Genomic DNA, 5,496 nt, shown 5'->3' with positions numbered 1-5,496 from the left:
CGATCTGGGTGGGTGTGCTTCGATCTTTCCTACGGACACAAACCAAACTTCGTCCCGTAAAGAATGCCACCACGGCGCATCCTTTCCCCCACAACGGTGCATACCATCATTCCCAAACATTGCCGAAAAGTTGAGAGCATTTTACGGGGAGCAACACTTGACCATGAACGTTTTCATCCTCTTAACTTTATCATCAAGCGTTTGTGATCGCTTATCATAGGTCATGTCGACCCATATTGCTATCCATTCGTCAGTCCTTATTTCGGGGTACTTTTTCCAAGTACAGGAGCCCTGCGGGCGTCTGCGGTCAGCTGCCAGCTGCAAGGCCAGCCAATTGAACCCACCGAGCTGCTGCCAGAGAGCTGAGCTCTCTACCCCCTTGCAGACTCACAGTCTCGGAAAGCCCGCAGGACGGTTGGACCCAGTCGTACAGGGTTGCCATGAGGTGGAGTCGACCCAACGGCAGAGAACTTTATGTTTTTGTTTTCTTCACAAGTCATGCATCTCAACATTTCTGTCGTACTAATGATGTGCCAAGCTTTATCAAACAAGCTTCAACAGTGATTGTGTAATTGTACCCATTTTACAGATAAGCTAGGGCTTGGGAACTGGTGAGATAGGAGGCCCCACGTGCAGATCCGATTTGCCAGGACACGTCGTTAACCTGCAGATTGTCTGGCTACATTTAGCATCGCTAGCACTCCATCATCCATTTGCACTCGTGCGTTGAAGCTTTTTATAAAAGTTGGGTAGTGGAGGGCATGGATTTAACACCACCGCCTGTCAGTTTAGTTGGTGCAGTGGATGGCACATTGGGCTGCTTACCGAGAGGTTGGCAGTTTGAATCCACCAACTCAAAGGGAGACCGACAGCTTGGAAACCCTGGAGCAGTTTTGCTCCGACCAGTTCCCTAGGAATGGAATGGCTCTGCAGCAGTGGGGGGGGGTCAGTTCCATTTCTTCCCCCATCTGTGCGTTCCAGAGCCCTTAATCACCTTTCCTCCTTACGTGACACAAGGGTGGGTTGGAAGTAACACAAATCAAATGTTTAATCTGGCCGCTTTACACCTCAGCCTGATCACACCAGGCCAGTGACTTCCACCCCCAAAGGCACCGTTTGCTGTCTGATAACAGAGCTTGTCACCATCTGCCACCAGAGGGCTCCGGAGAGTGCCAAACAACTGGGACCAGAGTCGGGTCCCAGGAAAGACTGTCTTTCCAATAGCGTTGGATTCTTTCCCATTTCTCTCCCACTTCTTCCTGTTCTAGGGGAGCCTTGGTGATGTAGCAGGTTACGCGTTGGGCTGCTAACCACAATGTCAACAGTTCAAAACCACCAACCATTTCTGGAGAAAGACGAGGCTTTCTACTCCTATCAAGACTTAGAGTCTTGGAAATTCACAGGCCCGATTCTTACCCTGTCCTATAGGGTTGCTGTCTGGGTTTGAACTGCCAAACTTATAGTCAACAGACCAATACCTAACCCATAGTGCCACTAGGGCTTCTTCAGTGATCTTTATTCTTACGTAGTTTCTCGTTCAGGAATTTTCTGGTACAGTTCAACACAATGCCAAGTAACCGTGAGTTTCCTAGCCATCAAAAACCGCAGGTAGTAGTTGGTAAGTATACCTGGTGGCATGGTGGTTATGTGCGTGGTGGTTAACCAAAAGGCCAGTGGTTCGAACCTACCAGCCCCTTGGTGGGAGAGAGATGTGGCAGTCTGTTTCCACAAAGATGTACAGCCTTGGAAACCTGATAGGGTAGCCCTGCTCTGTCCTGTAGGATTTGGGGAGTCAGAACAGATTCACTATCAATGGGTTTGTTTATATATATAAAGTTACTGGCCCTTCTGGGCCAGCCTTTGGACTGCTAAGCTCCAGGTTGGTGGTTGGAACCCCCAGCTGCTGAGGGAGAAAGATGAAGCCATCTGCAAGAGGGCAGGCTTACGTCTCTGAAACCCTATACAGGGGCGCTATGAATCAGAAGGGCCTCCGTGGCAGTTGTTTTTGTTTGTTTAGGGTTTCTTTTGGTCTCATACAATAAGTAGGAGGTAGGCACCTCAGAGCTAGTATCAGGGCTTCCTGGCGTCAGGATCCGAGCTCTCTCTGTGCTCTTGTTTGGCCCTACTGATTTCCAGGAACCACCCAGGATCTAAAATGGCTGGTGAGCTCCAGCCATCAGACGCCCCCAGCAACTAGAAGGGGAAAGTGGAGGAGAAGGCTGTGCTTTCTTCTTCTAAGGACTGTCTGGGCCGGGTCTGGTCTGTCCAGCACCTTCCCCCGGCTCTCCCGGAAGATAGCCTGCTGGACTGTGCGGCCCCTTCCCCCCGCCTCTCAAGGCCAGAGCTGGACTGTGCAGCCTCTCCCCCACATTCCAAGAAGCTGCAGCACCAGGAAGCAAGCCTCCCTTCTCCTTAAGGGCGCAGTACAAGCACCCTCAGCCTTCTTCACCTCATTTGTCTGATCCTGTATTTCCCTGATCCCAATCCTGCAAATATCCCATTGTCCCACCTATGGGCACAGTTTCCCCATCTAACTCCTTGGGTTTCAGAACCCACCGGGGAGCTCAAGATGCTCCTGTCCCTCTCTGCTCTCCCTTCCCTCCCGGGAGTGCTTTCCCTGCCCTAATAAAGTCGCCCTTAACCTCATGTTCCTTGTCTCAATTCTACCTTCGTTCTGTGTCTCGGTTTTTAGCTCACAAAGACCTTTCCAGATGTGGTGCTTCGGATTCTATCCTATTGCCTAGAACTCAGTAACATGGCAAGTCTAGTCGCATGGAAGGCTGGGAAATACGGGAACGTCCAAAAGGTCCTGGAAAAATCAAATGAAAAGATAATGATATAATTTTGCCATGGACGTTAGAAGCCCTTCTTCTTTTTTTTTAGAAGCCTCTTCTTATAGTCCAGGTGTCCTCAAACTACGGCCCCAGCCCACCGAGGACATTTATCCCGCCCGCCAGGTGTTTTTGCCCCATTTGTTTTTTTACTTCAAAATAAGATGTGTTCAGTGTGCATAGGAATTTGTTCATAGTTTTTGTTGTTTTTTTTAACTATAGTCTGGCCCTCCAATGAGTCTGAGGGACAGTGAACTGGCCCCCTGTTTAAAAAGTTTGAGGACCCCTATTATAGTCTGTTCTTTGATCCATGTGTCCAGATAACATTGGAGTTTCTATCATTGATGGGGAGAAAGGCTATTTAGGACAATTGACATAGCCGCTATTCTCTCTGTAAAATCCCCTCAGACACTGCTGGCCGCCCTGTGCCAAAAAGTAAGGTGACCAGACGTCCCGCCTTTGAACAATTTCTCCAGCGTCCCCCTGCCCGCTTTTGAACAATTTCTCCGGCGTCCCCCGGTGTTTTAAAAAAGTCCCGATTTTTGGAAAGAATGCACGACAAGCTAGGGCATATGGTTTTCGGCTGCCATGTGGCTATTTCGTCAGGATATGACTTTTATCAATGGTGTCCTGCTTTACCAATGTTAAAATCTGGTCACCTTAGCCAAAGGGCCACGTTTAGTAGGTTAGTTACGTAACAGCATCACCTGTTTTTGTTTCCTAAGGTAGGCAGAAGGAAGTTCCATATACTAAGAAAATCAAACCTGAGCCTTCTGACTCCAACTCATAGCGACCATATAGGTTAAAGTAGAGCTGACCCCGTGGGTTGCCAAGGTTGTAAGTCTTGAGGGAAGCAGCAAGCCTCACCTGTCTCCTTTGCAAGGACTGGTGGATTCGAACTGCTGACCTTGTGGCTAGCAGCCCAGCGTGTAACTCACTGCACCCCCATCCATTAGGGGGTCTACACCCACAGGAAGGTATTCTCACACAGTTCTGGAGGCTAGAAGTCTGAAATCAAGGTGCCACCAAGGGTGGTTCCTCTGGAGGTTCTCCTTACTACTTAGTGTTGATGACAACCGTTGGCACTCCTTGGCTTGTGGATGCATCCCTCCAGTCTGCCTCTGTCACCACAGGCATTTCCTTTGTGTCTGTATCTAAAGTGCTATCGCCTTAAAAGGACACCAGTTATTGGGTTAGGGTCCACCTGCATCCAGTATAATTTCATCTTAACTTGGTTAGATCTGCAAATAGCATATTTCTAAAAGGGCACAGGGACAAGGGCTGCAGTAAAATGAATTCCTTCATGTGACCTTTTGTCTTGGGATTTTGGTAAAACAGTGTTCGCTGCACCTTGAGGAGTGACCTTGGGCCTGGTCTTGTGATTTTTGCCCAGGTGCACGCACATTGTCTGAGTAAGCTGTAAACAATTTGATGGCTTTGCAACATTTTTGCCTCCCCTGTGCGTTAGCCTGCCCTGTGATTGGTCTATTGTGCTCACCTTGCATCAAAAGTATCAAATGTGAATAATTTTGGACTGCTTCCTGTTTACTATAGTTTATGCAGATGAAGCTAGCATAAGGTGGCCAGATTTTAACATTGGTAATGCGGGGCACCGTTGATAAAACTCATATCCTGGCGAAATAGCCACATGGCAGCTGGAAACCGTATACCCTAGCTTGTCGTGCATTCTTTCCAAAAATCGGGACTTTTTAAAAATGCTGCAGGACGCAGGAAAAATTGTTAAAAATCGGGACTGTCAGCCCCTGCGGAGAAGCTGAGGTCAACATCGAGTTTGAAATTAGAAGTGGATACAAAACTATTTCAGCAATGCAGACAATAAAGTGTGTTGTTGTAGGTGATGGTGCCGTTGGTAAAACATGTCTCCTGGTATCCTACACAACAAACACATTTCCATCCGAATATGTACCAACTGTTTCTGACAACTATGCAGTCACAGGATTGTTGGAGAGCCATATACTCTCGGACTTTTTGATACTGCAGGGCAAGAGAATTATGACAGATTATGGCCGCGGAGTTATCCACAAACAGATGTATTTCTAGTCTGTTTTTCAGTGGTCTCTCCATCCTCATTTGAAAATGTGAAAGAAGGGTGGGTACCTGAGATAACACACCACTGTCCAAAGACTCCTTTCTTGCTTGTTGGAACCCAAATTGATCTCAGAGATGATCCCTCTACTATTGAGAAACTTGCCAAGAACAAACAGAAGCCTATTACCCCAGAGACTGCCGAAAAGCTGGCCCGTGACCTGAAGGCTGTCAAATATGTGGAGTGTTCTGCACTCACACAGAAAGGCCTAAAGAGTGTATTTGACGAAGCAATATTGGCTGCCCTGAAGCCCAGAACCAAAGAAGAGCCGCAGGTGTGCGCTGCTGTGAGCATCTCTCAGAGCCTTTCTGCACAGCAGGTGTCGGCCTCACACTAAAAGCAATGTTTAAATCAAACTAAAGATTAAAAATTAAAATTCGTTTTTGCAATAATGAAAAAAAACACCACAGGACTGTCCCGCCAAAAGCGGGACGTCTGGTCACCTTAAGCTAGCAGGCCCCTCCAAGGAGATGGGGGTAGGACCTCCGGGGAGGGCCAGGTCTCCGTGTGGGCATTCAGCCAACCCCATAGGGCTTTCAGGAAGAAGGGAAAAGGGAG

The 5,496-nt window shown here is 48.1% G+C and overlaps 1 pseudogene; it reads left to right on the top strand.

Annotated features, from left to right (window-relative positions):
- Positions 1–4,569: 4,569 nt before the first annotated feature.
- On the top strand, positions 4,570–5,228 carry LOC101643240 (annotated as a pseudogene).
- Positions 5,229–5,496: the final 268 nt, after the last annotated feature.

Source organism: Echinops telfairi, unplaced genomic scaffold, assembly GCF_000313985.2.
Source record: "Echinops telfairi isolate 266 unplaced genomic scaffold, ASM31398v2 ScPeMD7_5592;HRSCAF=6446, whole genome shotgun sequence".
NCBI lineage: Eukaryota > Metazoa > Chordata > Mammalia > Afrosoricida > Tenrecidae > Echinops > Echinops telfairi.
Note: the sequence above shows the minus strand (reverse complement) of the source record. Positions and strands in the feature narration are given on the sequence as shown.